This window comes from Ranitomeya imitator, chromosome 6 (genome assembly GCF_032444005.1).
Source record: "Ranitomeya imitator isolate aRanImi1 chromosome 6, aRanImi1.pri, whole genome shotgun sequence".
NCBI classification, from domain to species: Eukaryota; Metazoa; Chordata; class Amphibia; order Anura; family Dendrobatidae; genus Ranitomeya; species Ranitomeya imitator.
In genome coordinates, this window is record NC_091287.1 from 295607771 (window position 1) to 295628797 (window position 21027).

Consider the following 21027-nt stretch of genomic DNA (forward strand, 5'->3'; position numbering starts at 1 on the left):
TATTGCAAAAAATAGTTTTTGCGTCTCCACATTTTGAAAGCTATAATTTTTCCAGATTTTGGTCCACAGAGTCATGTGAGGTCTTGTTTTTTGTGGGACGAGTTGACGTTTTTATTGGTAACATTTTTGGGCATGTGACATTTTTTGATCGCTTTTTATTCCGATTTTTGTGAGGCAGAATGACCAAAAACCAGCTATTCATGAATTTCTTTAGGGGGGGATGCGTTTATACTGTTTCACGTTTGGTAAAATTGATAAAGCAGTTTTTGCAACATGTTATAGGGTCCGATCGCTGATCTGACACTTTGCAGAGCACTGTGTCAGATCAGTGATCTGACATGCAGGGCTGCAGGCTTACCAGTGCATGCTCTGAGCAGGCGCTGGTAAGCCGCCTCCCTGCAGGACCCGGATGTAGCTCTGTGGCCATTTTGGATCCAGGGCCTGAAGGGAGGAGATGCTTGGTACAAGGTGAGCACATCACCTTGTTCCGAGGGTCTCAGGGAAGCATGCAGGGACCCCCCTCCCTGCGCGTTGCTTCCCTGTACCACCGGAACGCTGTGATCATGTTTGGTCGCAGTGTTCCAGGGGTTAATGTACTGGGGCAGTCCGTGACCACTCCTGGCACATAGTGCCGGATGTCAGCTGCGATAGCTGACACCTGGCCGTGCTCGGCCGCGCTCCCCCCGTGAGCGCGGCCGATCGCATATGACGTACTATCCCGTCGGTGGTCATATGGGCCCACCCCACCTCGACGGGATAGTATGTTATATGGGATTAAGGGGTTAATGGGAAAATGAACACAGGTGATTGCAGCATGGAACCAGCACAGACTGACAGCCCCGGACTGACACAAAGTAACAAAAAGGCAGAAACCAAGTGGAAATTGTGACATTAGTTTTGCAACTCCATTTTTGTCCTTTTTTTGATTTTTTTTTTTTTAACTTGAGGAAGGAGTAAGTATTGCAAGGCTATGTACACACATTGCGGATTTACTGCGGATCCGCAGCGTTTTTTTTCCATGCAGAAACGCTGCAGATCCACAAAGTGATTTACAGTACAATGTAAATCAATAGGAAAAAAAAATGCTGTGCTAATGGTGTGGACAATTCCGCACGGAAAACGCAGCGGATTGAAAGAAGGAGCATGTCACTTCCTTTGTGCGGATCTGCAGCGTTTCTGCACCCATTCCATTATAGAAATCCGCAGGGGTAAAATTCGCATGAAATCTTCACTGAAACCGCAGTAAATCCGCAAGAAAAACACACAAAATCCGCAAGAAAAATCAAATCTGCACCTGCATTTTCTGCAAAGAGATGCAGAATCTGCACAGAAAATTCCAGAGGCTAATCCGCAACGTGTGCACATACCCTAAGAAATGTAATAAATTGGGAAGGTACCAAATACACTTTGCTATTGTATGATAATATAGACATGATATTATTTTGTTGTATACATGGATTTGGTTTTGTGCAATGCCTAACAAATGCTGCTAGATCGCCCTATACATTTTCAAACAGGTAATTCTTTAGATGGTGAATAATATTTTAGTATTTTGCTCAATCACACTTTGGTGTTATAAATGCGTGAACTGATTTGAGTGTTTCCAGAAATATAGCTGCTTTACAATTAGAACAAGCAGAATAATACTAGACTTTCAGTAGATTAATAACTAATTGCTTAGAGCTCTTGCCTAGCATAGAGTTTTAAGGTGCTTTAAAGAGGCTGTCTGGACTGTGGCAACCCTTTAAGAATACGGACTTGAAGGTTCAGATTCGCTCAAGACTACCGATAGCCATATGGACATCAGTTATCGTCAAAAGACAACCTCCTAATCTTTCAGCTGGTTATTGCTATGTAATCTGACAGCAGCACCATGTAAGGACAGAGACCCTGATTCGAGCAATTAGTTTACTGGGTGCAACAGTTGTGATCAAATTAAAGTTTTTTCTGCTGCAGATCTAGCAGAGCTTAGTATGTTAAGCCCTGTGCCACCCTGCCCACACCACTGACTGGCAGCTGTCTGTGTACGGTGTATATTTACAGAAAGCTGCAAAACAGAGGTGGCAGGCGTGGTAGGACTAGGCGGCATGAGACAGCTTGTCCTGTAGTGATAATCTCCGGCTAATAAAACATTGTATTTAAACAGCAAAATCCAGCCTAGTAAGTGACACATTGCTGGAATCAGGGTCTCTGCTCCTACATTATGGTGCTCTCAGATTACATAAAAAAAAACTGGTGACAGATTACCTGTAATATGTTGGCTACATAAATAAATGAACTCCTGCAATTCCTGCATGTGTTTTTTTAATTTAATATGTAATCCAACAGAAAAACAATTGTGGTATATTGTAGCAGCATTGTCTCCAAGAGCCATTACTACTGCAAAAGAATATACCAATTATTTGGTTGTACACACAAGCCACATATGGCATACGGCTCTATAGTATGAAGCCATTTAATGGCTATGGGTTTATAACAGGTCATATGTGGCCATATTCATGAATCTTACAGCTGTCTATAACCAGATCTGTGACTTCGGAGGATGAATTGGCTTATATGTGGTGTCATCCTACATTGTCTCCACCATGTTATTACAAAACTGCTCTTTTTTGTATTTCAGTGTTTCCTTTGTATTTCCTTTTTTTCCCACAATACGCTACTTTTTACTACACCATATAGGAAGGACCATCGTTTTTCATTTCTGAATCTTTTTTTTCTCTTCTCATTTGTCTAAAGCATGTCAAATTCTAACATTTTGTCCATGACTGTTCAAATGGAGCAAATCTAAATGTTTATTATAAGTGTAACACCCCTTTAGGGCTACCACGGTACACTGGGTGTTATGGGGGGTCTCACCTCTCCAGGGCGTAGTGCCTCCACCCGAATCTTGATTGGCGTTCTCTCTCTGGGACTGCAGAAGGGCTATTATCTTCTGCCAGGGGCTGATTCGGGAAACCCCTGCCACTCTCAGTACACACTCACAGGGATCAGGAGTAAAACAGTTTAACAGGTTTATTGCTATGCAGCATAAATTAGATGGATTTAAAAGAATAACATGAAATACAAATAACTGTGCTCTGTCAAGGTCATATACACATCTCACTCTAATTCTACTTCAACCCTGCAAGTATAACGTAGTAGGGTTTTTTTTGTTTGTTTCTTCTAGTTTAACTCAGTCCAAACGTTGGGGCCCAGTTGCCGCGGATGCAGGCGTGCAAATTAAAACAGTTGGTGCACTTAAACGAATATAACTGGCAATAGTCTGAGCTGTAATGTACTCACTGTAAATAACGCTGGTAGGACCACAAGTCTCAGAAAGTCACTCACGGCACGTCTCTAACGGTCGGATGGTTCTCTGGACACCAGCTGGGGGCGGCCGGATTCAGTCCTTTATACGGTGGGAGTGCAGGCAGAAATCTCCAAGTTTTTGATGCAACTTGCTCCAGAGGGTAACACAAAGTCGCACTCTCTCCAGCAACACGAGTATATCCGGGAGGACAGCAACCCTGCAGCATGGGGCCAGGCAAGTCCCCCGTGCTCCGTCTCTCCCAACAAGATACCACGCTCTTTTCTTCCTGTGAATTCTTAGTTTCACTTTCTCCCCAGCTCCTGCCTCCAAGTCCCTCCTCCTCCAATCCAAGCTGTGTCATCTGACTCAAACAAGGATCCCTGGGAATTGTAGTCCACTGCAGCTCAGAGGAAAATCTGCTAATGTCTGTAGGTCCTGGTATAACAGCTGCTGCAAAGCTCTTCTTAGTGTCTGTAAATCCCAGTATACCAGTAGCTGCCCTAACAGTTCCCAGTGCAGGTGTTACACTCTCCCCCTGGTGAGTCATTGAAAGTGTCCCATCACGACATGAGGACTCACCACCTGAAACATGAATGGGGGTTAAAGCATCCTGACTAACACCAAATTTACATGCACGCAAACCACCTCCTGGACACATAGGAGATACTGGGAAATAAGGCCAAACAGATTTTGAATTAAAGTGTATCAGCCGGGGGACCTCAGTGGTATGTCCCATTCTATCATAGGTCAGCATCATGGGTGGCCTAGTGTCCCGTTTGGGACGAGTGTGTACTGAGGGGGCCCCCTCCTCAGCTCCCGACTCTTGTCGGTCAAGAACGGGCTCCTCCAGATGGATCTCTTCATTTAATAAATGTCCCTCTTCTGAACTCTCCCCCAATGGTGGGCAGAGCGCACTCGCCTCCTGACGAATGTCCTTTTTTTGTGCTTCCACGTCAGAAGTCTGGTTTTCAGGGGCCCCCCCTATGGGGCATGGGTCCTCAGTCCACCTGTAGCTCCATTGACCTTCAGATCCCCATTCATCCCCAGACTCGCTGTCACTTCCTCCTGAAGCAACTCCAGGCTGGGGTGGTTGTTGACACCTACGACTTCTCCTATTGCATGGAAGGTTTGTATGACCTCCTTGGGTTGGCAATGGCGGTAACAGGATGTTTTTTCCCACAGGCAACAAATGGTGTCGATGATAGGTTTTGACAGCTCCACTCCCTTTCTCGGGCTTCACTCTGTAGGCCGGGACACCAGGCAGCTTCTCCATCACCACATAAGGGTCAGTACACCACCGATCAGCAAGCTTATGCTTCCCAGGAAGACCTAGAAGTTGGATAAGAACTCTATCTCCAGGCAGTAAAACTTGTTCCCGAACTCTACAGTCGTAGCGAGTCTTATTGCGCTTTCCTGACCGACCAGAGGCCTGCTCTGCCAATCTGTACGCTTTTTCCAAATCTTCTTTTAGCTGGGACACATATTTTAAATAGGTCTTCCCATTAGAATTTTCAAAGGATGTCCCAAAACTAATATCCACTGGTAGCCGAGCTTTTCTTCCAAACATGAGAAAATAGGGCGAGTATCCCGTTGACTCATTTGTGGTGCAATTGTAGGGATGAACCAACTGACTCACATGCCTGCTCCATTGTCCCTTCTTCCTGGGATCCAAAGTGCCTAACATGTTCAGAAGGGTACGGTTGAAACTCTCAGGTTGAGGGTCCCCTTGGGGGTGATACGGGGTGGTTCTGGATTTCTTGATCCCACAGATAGCGCATAGCTCCTTGATTAGTCTACTTTCGAAATCTCTTCCTTGATCGGTATGGATGCGGGCAGGCAGCCCATAATGCACGAAGAACTTTTCCCATAGTGTTTTTGCTACAGTAGTTGCCCTTTGATCTTTGGTGGGGTAGGCTTGGGCATATCGGGTGAAATGGTCAGTGACCACTAACACATTACTGACATTGCTTTCATCAGGCTCGATGGAGAGGAAATCAATGCACACTAGCTCAAGTGGGCCATCACTGGTAATGTTCACAAGGGAGGCTGTTCTCAAAGGCAAGGTTTTTCTCAACACACATCGGGAGCATGATTTGCAGTAGTCTTCAATATCCGCTTCCATCCGAGGCCAGTAAAATCGGTCAGCCACAAGACTCGTGGTCTTTTCTATGCCAAGATGTCCATGGTCATCATGCAGGGACTTCATGACCATCCTCCGGAATCGGGTGGGTAACACCAGCTGTCGGTGGCGCTTTGCCTCCCGGTATAGTAGTCCATTTCTTACTACCAGAGACTCTAGCTGCCGCGTCAGCAGGACAGATTCCTCTGTTCGTAATGCATTCTTTTCGGGCCTCCAGCCCCTCTTAACCCACCATCGGACCACCCCCACTGATCGATCCTCCTGCTGCGCCTTTTGGACTTGATTAGGAGTCAGTTGAGGGAGAAAGTCTGGGGTTACATTTGTCACTTGGCAGTACAACAACGGGAGCGCTTCACTGGATACTCCTAGGAATTCAGCACAACCCTGCATAGGGAGAGCATTAGTTTGATGTCTATGGCACAGAGTCTTCAACTCAGGGGCAGGGACCTCTATCCATCCTCCTTCTTCTTCATTTAAGGGTTCCCTAGGCAGGCGAGAGAGTGTGTCTGCATCGATGTTACTGATCCCCGGTCGATATTTTAAGCTGAAACCGTACAAAGAGAGTGCGGCAAGCCACCGGTACCCCGTGGCATCCAGTTTTGCCGTGGTTCTCACGTAGGTTAATGGATTGTTGTCGGTATGAACCACAAAGGGTACCCCATAGAGGTAGTCATGCAGCGTGTCCACTACAGCCCATTTCAAGGCCAGAAACTCCAGTTTGTGGGCTGGGTAGTTGCGTTCACTGGGAGTCAATCCTCGACTAATGTAGTAGACGGGATGCAGACAGCCTTCATGGTCTTGATAAAGAATCCCTCCTAGCCCGTCAAGAGAAGCATCTACATGTAACACATATGGTTTGCTGGGGTCTGCATAGGCCAACACTGGGGTTTGGGTCAAGCATGACTTCAATTTCTCGAATGCCTCATCGCATGCCGGTGTCCATCTATCCCCAAAAAGTTTGTTAACTTTGAAGTAGACCTTCTTTCCTGACCTTGAGGAATGGGCAGTCCTCCCGGAAGGGGGATACCCCTGAGTAAGGGCAGTTAATGGCTTCGCAATCCGAGTGTACTGGGGTACAAATCTTCGGTAGTATCCGCAAAATCCTAAAAAGGACCTAAGCTCCTTCACTTTGGTGGGTTTTGGCCAGTTTACAACAGCCTCCACTTTGGCGGGGTCGGTGGAAATTCCTTCTCTGCTGACTATGTGCCCCACATATTTCACAGTCGTCTGGCAAATCCGGCACTTATCAAGGGACAACTTCAACCCAGCCTCCTTCAACCGATCCAGCACCTTGAACAACCGCTGGTTGTGTTCTTCCAGAGTCTTCCCAAAAACAATTAGATCATCGAGATAAACCAGGACCTCACGTAAGTGCATGTCCCACACTACTTTGTCCATACATCTCTGAAAAGTGGCCGGAGCACCTGTCAGTCCTTGAGGCAGTCTCTGAAACTCGAAGAACCCAATGGGGCAGATAAAAGCAGTCTTCTCTTGATCTTCTTTTGACATGGGTATCTGATAGTAGCCACTCCGGAGATCTAACACAGAAAACCATTGGCTCCCTTGCAAGCAATCCAAAGCTTCATCGATTCTGGGCACAGTGTACTGGTCGGGGATCGTACGCTTATTCAAGGTTCGATAATCCACACACATCCGAATAGCTCCATTTTTCTTTCGAGCTATCACAATGGGGGAAGCATAAGGGCTACTAGATTCTATGATGACTCCTGTGTCTAACATACCGCGTAGATGCTGCCTGACATCTTCGATATCTGCTGGAGCCAATCTTCGGGACCTCTCTCGAAAAGGCTTTTGATCCTTCAACCGAATGCGATGCTCCACTCCATGAGCGAGGCCCATGTCCCATTCACCTAGAGAAAAAACTGCACCTCGCATCATCAGGCCATCAATGACCAACCCCCTCTCTTCTCCTTTTAGCTCGCTTCCTTCAAAACAAGGGTCAAAGCTTTCAGGCCGTAGTTCCCTCTTCTCCTCCTCCGTTCTCACATAGGCCTCCAGGCAGACTGGGTGGATGGATAGGGTCTGCGAGTAATTTTCTCCCCCAACTTCCCGACACTACTGAGCTAACGTACGGAAGATGTTGGCATTTGTTCCCACTATGACAGGTGTTTGTCTCTCATCTGCCTCGGCCTCTGGGCAGATTAACGCTATGATGGGTATCTCTTTATCCACTCCAACAACAGTCTCTGAGAATCGTAGCATCACGGACACGTATCCTCTGTAGGGGTAGCTGTGCTCACTCAGTCCCCACACCACGAGTCCAGACAACGGTTTCAGAGGCACTTTGGATAAATATCTCTTATACCATCCTTCAAAGATGATAGATACTTGAGACCCGCTATCCAGTAATACTGTGCAAGGTTGACCATTGATATATGCGGAGACATGTGGGGATGGTCCCATTAAACCTTCAGGCAGGGTTTTCGATGATGCACTATTAGATGGGGCGGTAGAGTAGGCTCTAGTTGCTGATGGGGGCTCAGTATGGGGTTCTACTGGCCCCCTTTCCCGTTTCCCGACTGCCTCTGAGGGTGATGGGGAAGCTGTGAAGAGTTCTTTGAGCTCCACCTCTTTGGACACTGACGAGCTATATGGCCTGGACTCCCACAGACGAAGCACCCTTCTGGTTTCCTACTCTCCACTCTACCGAGATCTTCTTTCTCTCTTCCTGAAACCAGTGTTTTCTGCTCGGCTACCTCCGCAACACTTTGAAGTCGCTGTATTGTCTTGGCCTGAGCACTTAACAGTTGTGTAATCTGCTCCCCCTGTTTCTCGATGACTTTCAACAGTTCTATGTGTCGGCATTCGGCTTCTGGCTTCAAGGCAACAGTAGTCACCCGAGGGGATGCCTTCTCTCTTGCGGCCAAAATAACCTCCTCCTTCCGAACTTCCTTAAGCAACTCATGAAAAGATCCAGGAATCTTCTCTCTATCACAAGACCTCATCCGCTGGGCAATTGGATCATGAGTGAGAGCTCCTCTGAGTACTTGTTCCAGGCGACTCTGATCAACTTCTTGAGGGCTGATGCCACCTTTAGCTACTATTCTATGAACCAGCTTATCTAGTCGGTATAAATAGTCGGACATCTTCTCATCTGACTGTTGGTAGGTGGTACGGAGTTTAAAGAGTAGATCAGTAGCATCTTCAGGGGATCCAAAAGCATCTTCTAAAGCACTCATATAATCTTGATAAGTTGCCAGAGGCTTGCTCCGCCAAGCAGCCTGCACCACCTCCATAGCAGTACCCTTCAAGCTCTCTACTATTCTCTGCCTCTTTACAGCATCAGTGCACTGCCACTCTTCTAGGCACTGTAAAGTGACATCCCTCCAAGTATCATATCCTTCTTCTCCAGTAGGGGTGGGGAGGGCACCCGAGAAAATTCTTAGACGACGGTAGTTCCCTTCTGGCTGCATCTTGGCAAACTGACTGACTAACTTTTCCATAGCTGTCATAAGCACATCAGCAGGGGCCGCTGTCTCTTCAGGACGGAATCTAGGTGGAGTAGAAGGTGGAGATATACTAGTCTTTCTAGGCTGAGTGGTTGATTCCTGTTGCCGGGTCTCAACTTCGGACTCAGTAGGCCAAGTGATCTGCCATTGTCGACCATACTCTGAAGACACAACTACCATAGAGGGGAAGTATTCTTTCCTCAAGATCTGCCCGGTTGAAATCAGGGCTGTGGGTAACTGTCCCCTCTTTTCCTTCCGGCGATCAACCACTTTAGGGTGGGCAAGTTCAGTGAGTCGGTTAACTATTTCCAGTATCTCTTCATCAGACGCATCACAGAGCTCACCACTCACTGCAAAGCTTTGTTTGGCGGGAACATCCATCTCTTCACACCATAAATACACTTCTTGTTCTGTTAAAGTCTCCATAGTAAATACTCCTGTGTTAGTTCTAGATCTCAGCAGTGCCTCCACCCGAATCTTGATTGGAGTTCTCTCTCTGTGACTGCAGAAGGGCTATTATCTTCTGCCAGGGGCTGATTCGGGAAACCCCTGCCACTCTCAGTACACACTCACAGGGATCAGGAGTAAAACAGTTTAACAGGTTTATTGCTATGCAGCATAAATTAGATGGATTTAAAAGAATAACATGAAATACAAATAACTGTGCTCTGTCAAGGTCATATACACATCTCACTCTAATTCAACTTCAACCCTGCAAGTATAACGTAGTAGGGTTTTTTGTTTGTTTCTTCTAGTTTAACTCAGTCCAAACGTTGGGGCCCAGTTGCCGCGGATGCAGGCGCGCAAATTAAAACAGTTGGTGCACTTAAACGAATATAACTGGCAATAGTCTGAGCTGTAATGTACTCACTGTAAATAACGCTGGTAGGACCACAAGTCTCAGAAAGTCACTCACGGCACGTCTCTAACGGTCGGATGGTTCTCTGGACACCAGCTGGGGGCGGCCGGATTCAGTCCTTTATACGGTAGGAGTGCAGGCAGAAATCTCCAAGTTTTTGATGCAACTTGCTCCAGAGGGTAACACAAAGTCGCACTCTCTCCAGCAACACGAGTATATCCGGGAGGACAGCAACCCTGCAGCATGGGGCCAGGCAAGTCCCCCGTGCTCCGTCTCTCCCAACAAGATACCACGCTCTTTTCTTCCTGTGAATTCTTAGTTTCACTTTCTCCCCAGCTCCTGCCTCCAAGTCCCTCCTCCTCCAATCCAAGCTGTGTCATCTGACTCAAACAAGGATCCCTGGGAATTGTAGTCCAGGGGTCCTTGGGAATTAGGTCCTGGTATAACAGCAGCTGCAAAGCTCTTCTTAGTGTCTGTAAATCCCAGTATACCAGTAGCTGCCCTAACAGTTCCCAGTGCAGGTGTTACATAAGGAGAAGGAAATAAACCGTTGTCATACATAGCAGTAGTTCAGATACTGCGAACACAAAGAATCAGATGTTTGGAAATCCATCATGCCTGATTTTTCTTTCTACTGATGTTTGCTGGCAAGGCTGTCGGGATCCCTCAATACGTATAAACTTGTCAAACTGTCTGCCAACCCTACTAAAACAGGCAGATTTCAGCTGAAATGAAATAAATGGGTAACTAGAACATCACCAGGTTTAAGGGATAATTTGGTAAGAAGATATTACTTATCCACCGGAATAAGCAAGCCTCAAAGGGGTATTCCTATCTCTAAGATCCTATCCCAATATGTAGTAGGTGTAGTAATAATAATAATATTAGCAAATATCTCCAATTACAAATGTAGCATAGTTTTTCTGACGAACTACGTCTCTTTTCTCATGTGAAGGCATTGCAGGACCTGAGGTATCCATGGCTACGACCACTAGCAACTAGCTAACTGTCACTATATCAGTGGTCATTACCATGGATACATAAGGTCCTGCAATGCCCTGCACATGAGGAAAGAGACACAGTTCATCAGAAAAAACGATGCTACATTTGTACTTGGAGGTATTTGCTAATATTATTATTATTACACCTACTACCTATTGGGATAGGATCTTGGAGATGGGAATACCCCTTTAATTTATATAAAAATGGTCAAAAAGAAAAGGAAGTCCTACTTTCTTAATGGGTTAATATACAGTATTGGATCATTCCTAAAAAGAAGTTTTACGAATGTATTTATTTATTTTACTCACTTATATAGCTCCATTATTTCGTGTATAGTTTATTTTAAGGAAGCCATAAAGGTTTATGACAAATATTGTGTGATAACAATGATTTGTATTTGATTCTGTTAGAAAAAAAAACAGCACGGAGAAGCAGGTAAGAGAGAAAGTGAGATGTTTTCACTTGTTTATTCTGTTCTACAGATGAGTATCTAAGGAAGATTATGTATTACCTGTGCGTATAATAGAGTGTAAACCAAGCATTTGTAATTTGCCTGTCGCACTCAAGTAAGCATTGTTTCCCTGCTTATCCAATGCAAATCGTAATCTCAGGCCCTCCAATGGGCTCCGGGACTCCAAATCCACGCTATGCTATCAGCAGTAACATGGTTAGCTAACTGCTGTGACTAAATGGATATTGTGAATTACTGCAGGCAATGGATGAAAAGTGATGCCCTCCCAGCACACAATGCTTCTCTGCAGAATTGGTCAAAACAACACAACTTCACAGACAGAGCAGCAGAAGGCACTGGCTCCTCTCTCTATTACCTGGAGCAATATGTGCAGAGAGGGGAGATAATGAAGTACTTGACTAATTCAGTGTGATCCAGCTGACTAAGCCAGGGGGCTTTGCAGAGCATGCAAAGCTATAGAACCCAATGCTCTCCATTTCCCCTGGTACCTGCACAGCCAAAACAAAGAGCAACAGAGATCAAAAACTGTGAAACGTCAATAGGATAGAAAGAGCAGGCAGACTGCTCCTAAACGCAACTATTCTCCATTCTCTTCTCAGAATCCCTGCCAGGTTTAACCAAGCTGTGAATTCTGTGTCCTTAATAGTGTAAAATGGTCATATGCAGCAATATGTATGTGTATAAATACTGTGTGTATATATATAACTATATATATATATACTAGCTGAAGAGCCCGGCGTTGCCTGGCCATAGTAAATATCTGTGGTTAGTTATAGCACCTCACTTCTCTTATTTTCCCATCACACCTCTCATTTTCCCAATCACATCTTTCATTTCCCCCCTCACATCTCTCATTTTCCCCCTCACATCTCTCATTTTCCCAATCACACCTCTCATTTTCTCCCTCACTCCTCTCATTCCCCCCTAACACTTGTCATTTCGACCTCACATCTGTCATTTTCCGATCACTCCACTATTTTCCCTCGCTCCTCTCATTTTGCACTCACACCTTTTCATTTTCACCTCACACCCTTCATTTTCACCTCAGTATATACATGTTTGCATCTCCCTTATATATAGTATACACCTGTATGTCATCTCCTGTATATAGTATATACCTGTATGTCATCTCCCCTGTATATAGTATATACCTGCTGTGAGTCATCTCCCCTGAATATAGTATATACCTGTATGTCATCTTCTATATATAGTATATACCTGTATGTCATCTCCTTCTATATATACTATATACCTGTATGTCATCTCCTCCCGTATATAGTATATATCTGTGTCATCTCCTCCTGTATATAGTATATACCTGTATGTCATCTTCTATATATAGCATATACCTGTATGTCATCTCCTCCTGTATATAGTACATACTTGTAGGTCATCTGCTCCTGTATATAGTATATACCTGTGTGTCATCTCCTCCTGTATATAGTTTATACCTGTATGTCATCTCTTCCTGTATATAGTATGTACCTGTATGTCATCTCCTCCTCTATATAGTATATACCTGTGTGTCATCTCTCCTGTATATAGTATATATCTGTGTGTCATCTCCTCCTGTATATAGTATATACCTGTGTGTCATCTCCTCCTGTATTATACCTCGTTCACACGTTATTTGCTTAGTATTTTTACCTCAGTATTTGTAAGCTAAATTGGCAGCCTGATAAATCCCCAGCCAACAGAAAGCCCTCCCCCTGGCAGTATATATTAGCTCACACATACACATAATAGACAGGTCATGTGACTGACACTTGCCGTATTTCCTATATGGTACATTTGTTACTCTTGTAGTTTGTCTGCTTATTAATCAGATTTTTATATTTGAAGGATAATACCAGACTTGTGTGTGTTTTAGGGCGAGTTTCATGTGTCAAGTTGTGTGTGTTGAGTTGCGTGTGGCGACATGCATGTAGCGACTTTTGTGAGATGAGTTTTGTGTGGCAACATGCGTGTAGCAACTTTTTGTGTTTCAAGTTGCATAAGACAGGTTAGTGTAGCAAGTTGTGTGCAGCAAGTTTTGTACATGGCGAGTTTTGCGCATGGCGAGTTTTATGTGTGGTGCCTTTTGAGTTTGTGCAAGTTTTGTGTGAGGCAACTTCTGCATGTGTTGCAACTTTTGTGCATGTGGCAATTTTTCCGCGTGTGCAAGTTTTGCGTGTGGCGAGTTTTCCATGAGGTGAGTTTTGCACTTGTGGCGAGTTTTGCGTGAGCCTAGTTTTTGCATGTGGCGAGTTTTGCGCGTGGTGAGTTTTGAGTGGCGACTTTTGTGTTTCGACTTTTATCTGGCGAGGTTGGTGTATGTGTGGTGAAATGTGTGCTGAGGGTGGTAGTGTGTGGCCCATTTTGTGTGTGTGTTCATATCCCCGTGTGTGGTGAGTGTCCCATGTCGGGGCCCCACCTTAGCAACTGTACGGTATATACTCTTTGGCGCCATCGCTCTTGTTCACATCTGGCAGCTGTCAATTTGCCTCCAACAGTTTTCCTTTCACTTTTCCCCATTATGTAGATAGGGGCAAAATTGTTTGGTGAATTGGAAAGTGCGGGGTTAAAATCTCACCTCACAACATAGCCTATGACGCTCTCGGGGTCCAGACGTGTGACTGTGCAAAATTTTGTGGCTGTAGCTGCGACGCCTCCAACACTTTTCCTTTCACTTTTTCCCCATTATGTAGATAGGGGCAAAATTGTTTGGTGAATTGGAACGCGCGGGGTTAAAATTTTGCCTCACAACATAGCCTATGACGCTCTCGGGGTCTAGATGTGTGACTGTGCAAAATTTTGTGGCTGTAGCTGCGACGGTGCAGATGCCAATCCCGGACATACATACACACACACACACACATACACACACACATTCAGCTTTATATATATATATATACATATATATATATACTAGATGGCAGCCCGATTCTAAAGAATCGGGAGTCTAGAATCCATATATACTTTATTTATTCAAATGTAAGAATAATACAATTAATAAATAATAGTAAGAAAGAACAAAAATAATAGGCAGTATATGGAGAAAACACCAAACAAAAGTTCAAAATTCGTGTGAAAATGTCACTGAACCACTTCACAACTAAATATATATAGTTTTGGTAAATGGTATTATCATTTTTTTGACGAAATTCGGCAGGAGCTTGAAGAGCAACGTCACTGGGCCCGCCTCCACGCAGTAGAAACTTGCTGTGAGGTAAAAATTCAAAAATCACACCAAAATGGCGGGCGGAGTGTGTCACAGTACGGCACGTTTCTGATTGGTCGCTCGCAGCAGGCGGCAACCAATCAGACACTGGACACTGTTGACGTCACTTATCTCCGGACATTAGCTCCGGACATTAGCTCCGGACATTAGCTCCGGACATTAGCTCCGGACAAAGCCACGGAAGTTGGCACAAATTGCAGGAAGTAGTATTCTAGGCAATTATATATTATATATATATATATATATATATATATATATAGCTGTGTGAATATATGTTTGCCCCTTCCTGATTTCCTATTCATTTGCATGTTTTTCAACCTTAACCCCTTAGTGACAGAGCCAATTTGGTACTTAATGACCGAGCCAATTTTTGCAATTCTGACCACTGTCATTTTATGAGGTTATAACTCTGGAACGCTTCAACGGATCCTGCTGATTCTGAGACTGTTTTTTCGTGACATATTGTACTTCATGTTAATGGTAACATTTCTTCGATATTACTTGTGATTATTTATGAAAAAACGGAAATATGGGGAAAATTTTAAAAAATTTTGCAATTTTCAAAATTTGTATTTTTATGCCCTTAAATCAGAGAGATATATCACAAAAAACAGTTAGTGAATAACATTTCCCACATGTCTACTTTACATCAGCACAATTTTGGAAACAAATTTTTTTTTGTTAGGGAGTTATAAGGGTTAAAAGTTGACCAGCAATTTCTCATTTTTACAACACCTTTTTTTTTAGGGACCACATCACATTTGAAGTCATTTTGAGGGGTCTATATGATAGAAAATAACGAAGTGTGACACCATTCTAAAAACTACACCCCTCAAGGTTCTCAAAACCATATTCAAGAAGTTTATTAACCCTTTACGTGCTTCACAGGAACTGAAACAATGTGGAAGGAAAAAATGAACATTTAACTTTTTTTTGCAAACATTTTAATTCAGAACCTTTTTTTTATTTTCACAAGTGTAAAAACAGAAATGTAACCATAAATTTTGTTATGCAATTTCTCCTGAATACGTCAATACCCCATATGTGGGGGTAAACCACTGTTTGGGCGCACCGCAGAACTTGGAAGTGAAGGAGCGCCGTTTGACTTTTTCAATGCAGAATTGGCTGGAATTGAGATCGGACGCCATGTCACGTTTAGAGAGCCCCTGATGTGCCTAAACAGTGGAAACCCCCCACAAGTGACATCATTTTGTAAACTAGACCCCTTAAGGAATTTATCTAGATGTGTGGTGAGCACTTTGAACCCCCAAGAGCTTCACAGAAGTTTATAACGTAGAGCCGTGAAAATAAAAAATCACATTTGTTTACACAAAAATGATCTTTTCGCCCACAAATTCTTATTTTCACAAGGGTAACATGAGAAATTAGACCACAAAAGTTGTTGTGCGATTTCTCCTGAATATGTCGATACCCCATATGTGAGGGTAAACCACTGTTTGGGCGCACCACAGAGCTTGGAAGTGAAGGAGCGCCGTTTTACTTTTTCAATGTAGAATTGGCAGGAATTGAGATTGAACGCCATGTCGCGTTTGGAGAGCCCCTGATGTGCCTAAACAGTGGAAACCCCCCACAAGTGACACCATTTTGGAAACTAGACCCCTTAAGGAACTTATCTAGATGTGTGGTGAGCACCTTGAACCCCCATGTGCTTCACAGAAGTTTATAACGTTGAGCCGTGAAAATAAAAAATCGCATTTTTTCTACAAAAATGATTTTTTGCCCCCAAATTTTTATTTTCACAAGGGTAATAGGAGAAATTAGACCACAAAAGTTATAGTGCAATTTCTCCTGAGTATGTCGATACTCAATATGTGGGGGTAAACCACTGTTTGGGCGCACCGCAGAGCTTGGAAGAGAAGGAGTGCCGTTTTACTTTTTCTTTTTTTGTTTCAATAATTTTTATTTAAATTTAAAGATTAATACATAAATCTCCCAACATGGAAATTTTGATAGTACAACAAAAAGTCGCTCTTACATCATTAGAGTCATGAAATATCTATTATAATGGACCTATGTGTACCTACCTATAAGACAGGACAAGACAAAGACAAGACAGAAACAGAAGGGTAAGTGGGATAGGGTATGAATCATAAGAAATCCGATTTACAGTATTCTTTGCCACACTACAGTATACTTTAGGTTAACACCAACAGAGTTCAGATTTTAGGTTACTATTCATAATTAAAAAAAAAAAAAAAAAACCCACACACCTATATTTATCTCTAAATAGTGATTTGCGGTCTCCAGGTCTCTCCTCACGAAGAAAGTGCAAGGGCATGCGTCAGTTGATCTCCTGAATTCAAATCCAGCCACGGGGTCCACACCCGGAGAAAGTGGCTCCAATCATCAGTTCTCGTTGCTTGGATGCGCTCATACAACATAATTGTACTCATTCTAGTCTTGACTTGGGGCATTGAAAGTGACGGCGTTCTCCATTTTGATGCTATGTGTATTTTGGCCGCCATGCCCAACAAGATCACCAGTCTAAAGAGTGTTTTGGACATTCCTTGTGGCTTTAATCTGAGTAAAAATGTCCGTGGGTCCAATGGTATCTCTCTTCCAGCCATCCTGTCAATCATAAGCTTCACCCCCTCCCAGAGATCCACCACCACCGGGCATGTCCACCAAATGTGTCTCATATCTCCAGGTGCATCACAACCCCTAAAACACCTATCAGAGATCTGAGGATAGATGGCATGAAGTCTCGTGGGCACCTGGTAGGTCCTGTGGAGAACCCTGAGAGAAGATTCAACCATAGATACCTGGTGAGAGCCCCTAGATAAATTGTCACAGGAGCGCCACCATTCCTCCACCGACATCTCAAACCCCAGATCCTCCTCCCACCGACCCATGTATCTTAGTTTTCCTTCCCCCTGTGTTGTAGCAAAGGATGAGTACAATAAGGATATCACCCCCCTTCCCAAGGGGTCACTCGAGCATTTTTGTTCAAATCCTGTTAATCTAAAGGGGTTTCTGCCCGGGACACTCCTCTTCACGAAGTCAAGGATTTGGTTCATGAGGAACATTTCTCTAATTGGGGGCTCATATTTTTGAATAAATTCTTGCCTGGTCAGGGCAATATTAAACGGGGAGCAAAGGTGTTTGATTGTGGTTAGACCCTTCAGGATCCACCAGGAGAAGGGCCGAGGGTCAAGCCCCGGCGGAAACGCTGGGTTATTAAATAGCGAATTTAACGGCGAATCCCTGGATTGCACACTATTCTTGAATCTCTCTTTCCTCCAAAGGAGTAAAGACTGTGCTGCAAATGGTGCAATGGTAGAGATTTGTTTTGGTAATTTCGCTTCGGTCCACAGTAGACCCAATAGAGAATACGGTTTTATTAAAAATGACTCCAGGTGGACCCATCTGGGCCTGTCTGTTGACAAACAAATTCTAGTCAGCTGGGCAATCTGGGCAGATTTAAAATAGTTAACAAAGTTAGGTAGAGAGAGCCCTCCCTTCCTCCTGTGCACAAACATTATTTGTTGTTTGATCCTTGGTTTTTTCCCTTGCCAAATAAATTTGGAGATTTTGGAATGTATGTCTTGCAGTACTCTTGGGGGTACCGGTATAGGTAAAGAACGGAACAAATATAGAAACCTTGGGAGGGAAACCATCTTTATAGCATTTATTCTGCCTAGCCAGGACAGTGTCAATGAAGACCACCTAGACAAGTCTTTTTGAAAGTTTTCTATCAGAGGGGCATAATTCCATTTATACAGGGTAGATCTATTAGACGTGAGGTTGATCCCCAGGTAGGTCAAGTAGTGCTCCCTTTTTTCAAAGCCAAACTGAGACACTAAGTGTAACTGAATTTTTTCTGGTGTGTTCAGGAATAGAGCTTCTGATTTTTCAATATTTATTTTGAGCCCTGATATTACTTCGAAGTCATGGAGTAATGAAAATAAGTTTGGGAGAGTGGTATGGAGGCTAGTGAGAGATAAAAGCAGATCGTCAGCAAATAGGCTGACTTTATACTGTTCTCCCAAATTGGTTGGCCCCAGTATATCCGGGCTACGCCTTATAGCTTCCGCCAAAGGTTCCATTGCCAGTGCGAATAGCGCCGGTGAGAGGGGGCATCCCTGTCTAGTTCCTCTCCTTATATTTACAGGTGTAGGGTGTAATGATGGCAATTTGAGGTATGCTGTTGGCCCGTCATACAGTAAGGTCAAACAACTTATTAATTTTTGGGGTAGGCTGAATACTGATAAAATCTTGAAGAGATATGTCCACGAAACTGAATCGAATGCCTTCTCTATATCCAAAGCCAGTAACATGGTGGGCTGTAGGGAGTTAGCTGCTGTGTGTATTATATTTAAGTTGCGCCTTATATTATCTGGCCCCTGTCTTCTAGGAATGAAGCCTACTTGGTCTCTGTGCACAATAGAGGGGAGCACCCTGTTAACTCTGTCTGTAAGGATAGATGTGAATATTTTGAGATCTACGTTAAGCAACGATATGGGTCTGTAATTTTTGGTTTGCTGATGATCCTTTTTAGGTTTGGGTATTACTGCTATATGTGCTATATAAAACTCCGGGGGCATTTGTGATCCATTCAATAATGCGTTGCAAAATTTTGCTATGTGTGGTGAAAGTATTTCCTTGTACTTCTTATCAGGCCCGGGGGCTTTATCAGTTTTTTTTTAATTTTTTGATTATTTGGTCTATTTCCTCTTCCGTTATGTCGGATTGAAGTATTTGTGAGGAATGTTCACTAATTTTGGGGAGCGAGATATGCTGTAGGAACGATTCTAGAAGTGGAGGTGGTGGGGTGACAGGAGCTGCGTATAATTTTTGATAGAAGGTGTGAAACTCCCTGTAGATTGCTTCTGGATGCGCAGAGACTTGACCATTACTACTCCTAATTGAATAGACAGTGTTCAAGAGTTCTTTTTGACGTAGTTGTCGCGCCAGTAATTTACTTGGTTTATTTGCTTGTCTATAAAAGGAAGCTTTCGTCCAAGCCAAGGCCCTTTCTGTTCTATGAGAGAGGACGGCATCCAATTGGAGTTTGACATCCTGTATCTGCTTAATCAAGTATCGCGAAGGAAGTTGTTGGTTTGCCTGTTCTAAATTTTGTAATTTATTCTCTAGTTTAGATTGTAGCTCAGTTCTGTTCTTTTTTTTGTTAGCGGCCAACCTAATTAGGGTGCCCGTGATAAATTTTTTGTGCGCTTGCCATATGTTTCCCGGGGTCGTTTCTTCGTTCACGTTAGTTTGAAAATAAAGCTTAAGGTCGTTTCTAATTTTATTTGAGATCTCTGGGTCTGACAGTAGTGAGTCATTTAAGCGCCATCTAAATAGTTTTGATGAATTTGTATTCAATTTATACACTGTAAAGACCGCATCATGATCAGACCAAGAGGACGGAATGTGGCGGGAAAACAGCACTCCCGATAATGTATTAGCCGTGGTCAGTTGCATGTCTATTCTCGAATACGTTTTATGTACATTAGAGAAGAAGGTGTACCCTCTCTCAATCTCATTCATTTCCCTCTAAACGTCAACTATCCTATACTCTTTCATTAATCTAAGTATCCTCCGTCTATCCCCCTTCGTAATGTCCGTTCGCTTTATCGCTGAGCAATCTAGGGTGGGATTCAGGGTGAAATTGAAGTCACCACTCCAAATAAGGTGCTGATATGTCATTGCCGTGATCTTGGATAGTATAATTTTAAATACAAGTGCCTGAGTTGTTGCTGGCATGTAACTATTTATTATACATATATTTTGCCCCTGTAGAGTACCGTACAAAATTACAAATCTGCCTTCCGGGTCTATAATGGTATTATCTATCTGAAATGCTAAGTTATTTTTAAGGAGTATGGCCACTCCTCTAGTTTTATGCTCCCATGTGGCCAGGTAGTAACGAGAGTAGCCAGGGTCAAAATACTTAGGGCTAGAGGTCCTTGAAAAGTGAGTTTCCTGCAAGCATATAATGTCGGGTCTATGTTTGCGGTAATCTATGAATGCTTTCTTACGCTTAATAGGTGAGTTGAAACCGTGTACGTTATGAGATATGATTCTACACATGGGTGTGGGATTCATTACCGCTCATCGACGTCCTTAAACTGATGGTAGATCTCACTTCTCTGTTTGGTGATCGGTTCTGGCATGAACAGAATTGTGGAGCACAATCATACCTGTAAAGAAACACAAGGGCACAGACAACACAGGGGGAGATAACCACATAGAACAAGAAACATTTAAACAATAGGGTACAATACCCTTTGTTGGCGATATTCTGGGGTCCCATAATAACGGGGGTCCCAGACATCATCCTAGTCTGGCAACACGTTTTAAATCCCAGCAACCTAACCCTTGCTTAATGTTACCCATGTAAGGCAACTAACCAGCAGCAAAAAGAAAAAAGAGGAAGAAGAGAGAAAAAAAAAAAAAAATATATATATATATATATATATATCTTTCTTTGGTTAGATGCATATTAGATGGATAAAACAATTACTGCTTATTTTTTACGATTTGACTCAACAACCGGCCACGGCAAGTCCCAGCCTCCGGTGTATTAACGCAAAATGAAGGCTCAAATTTAA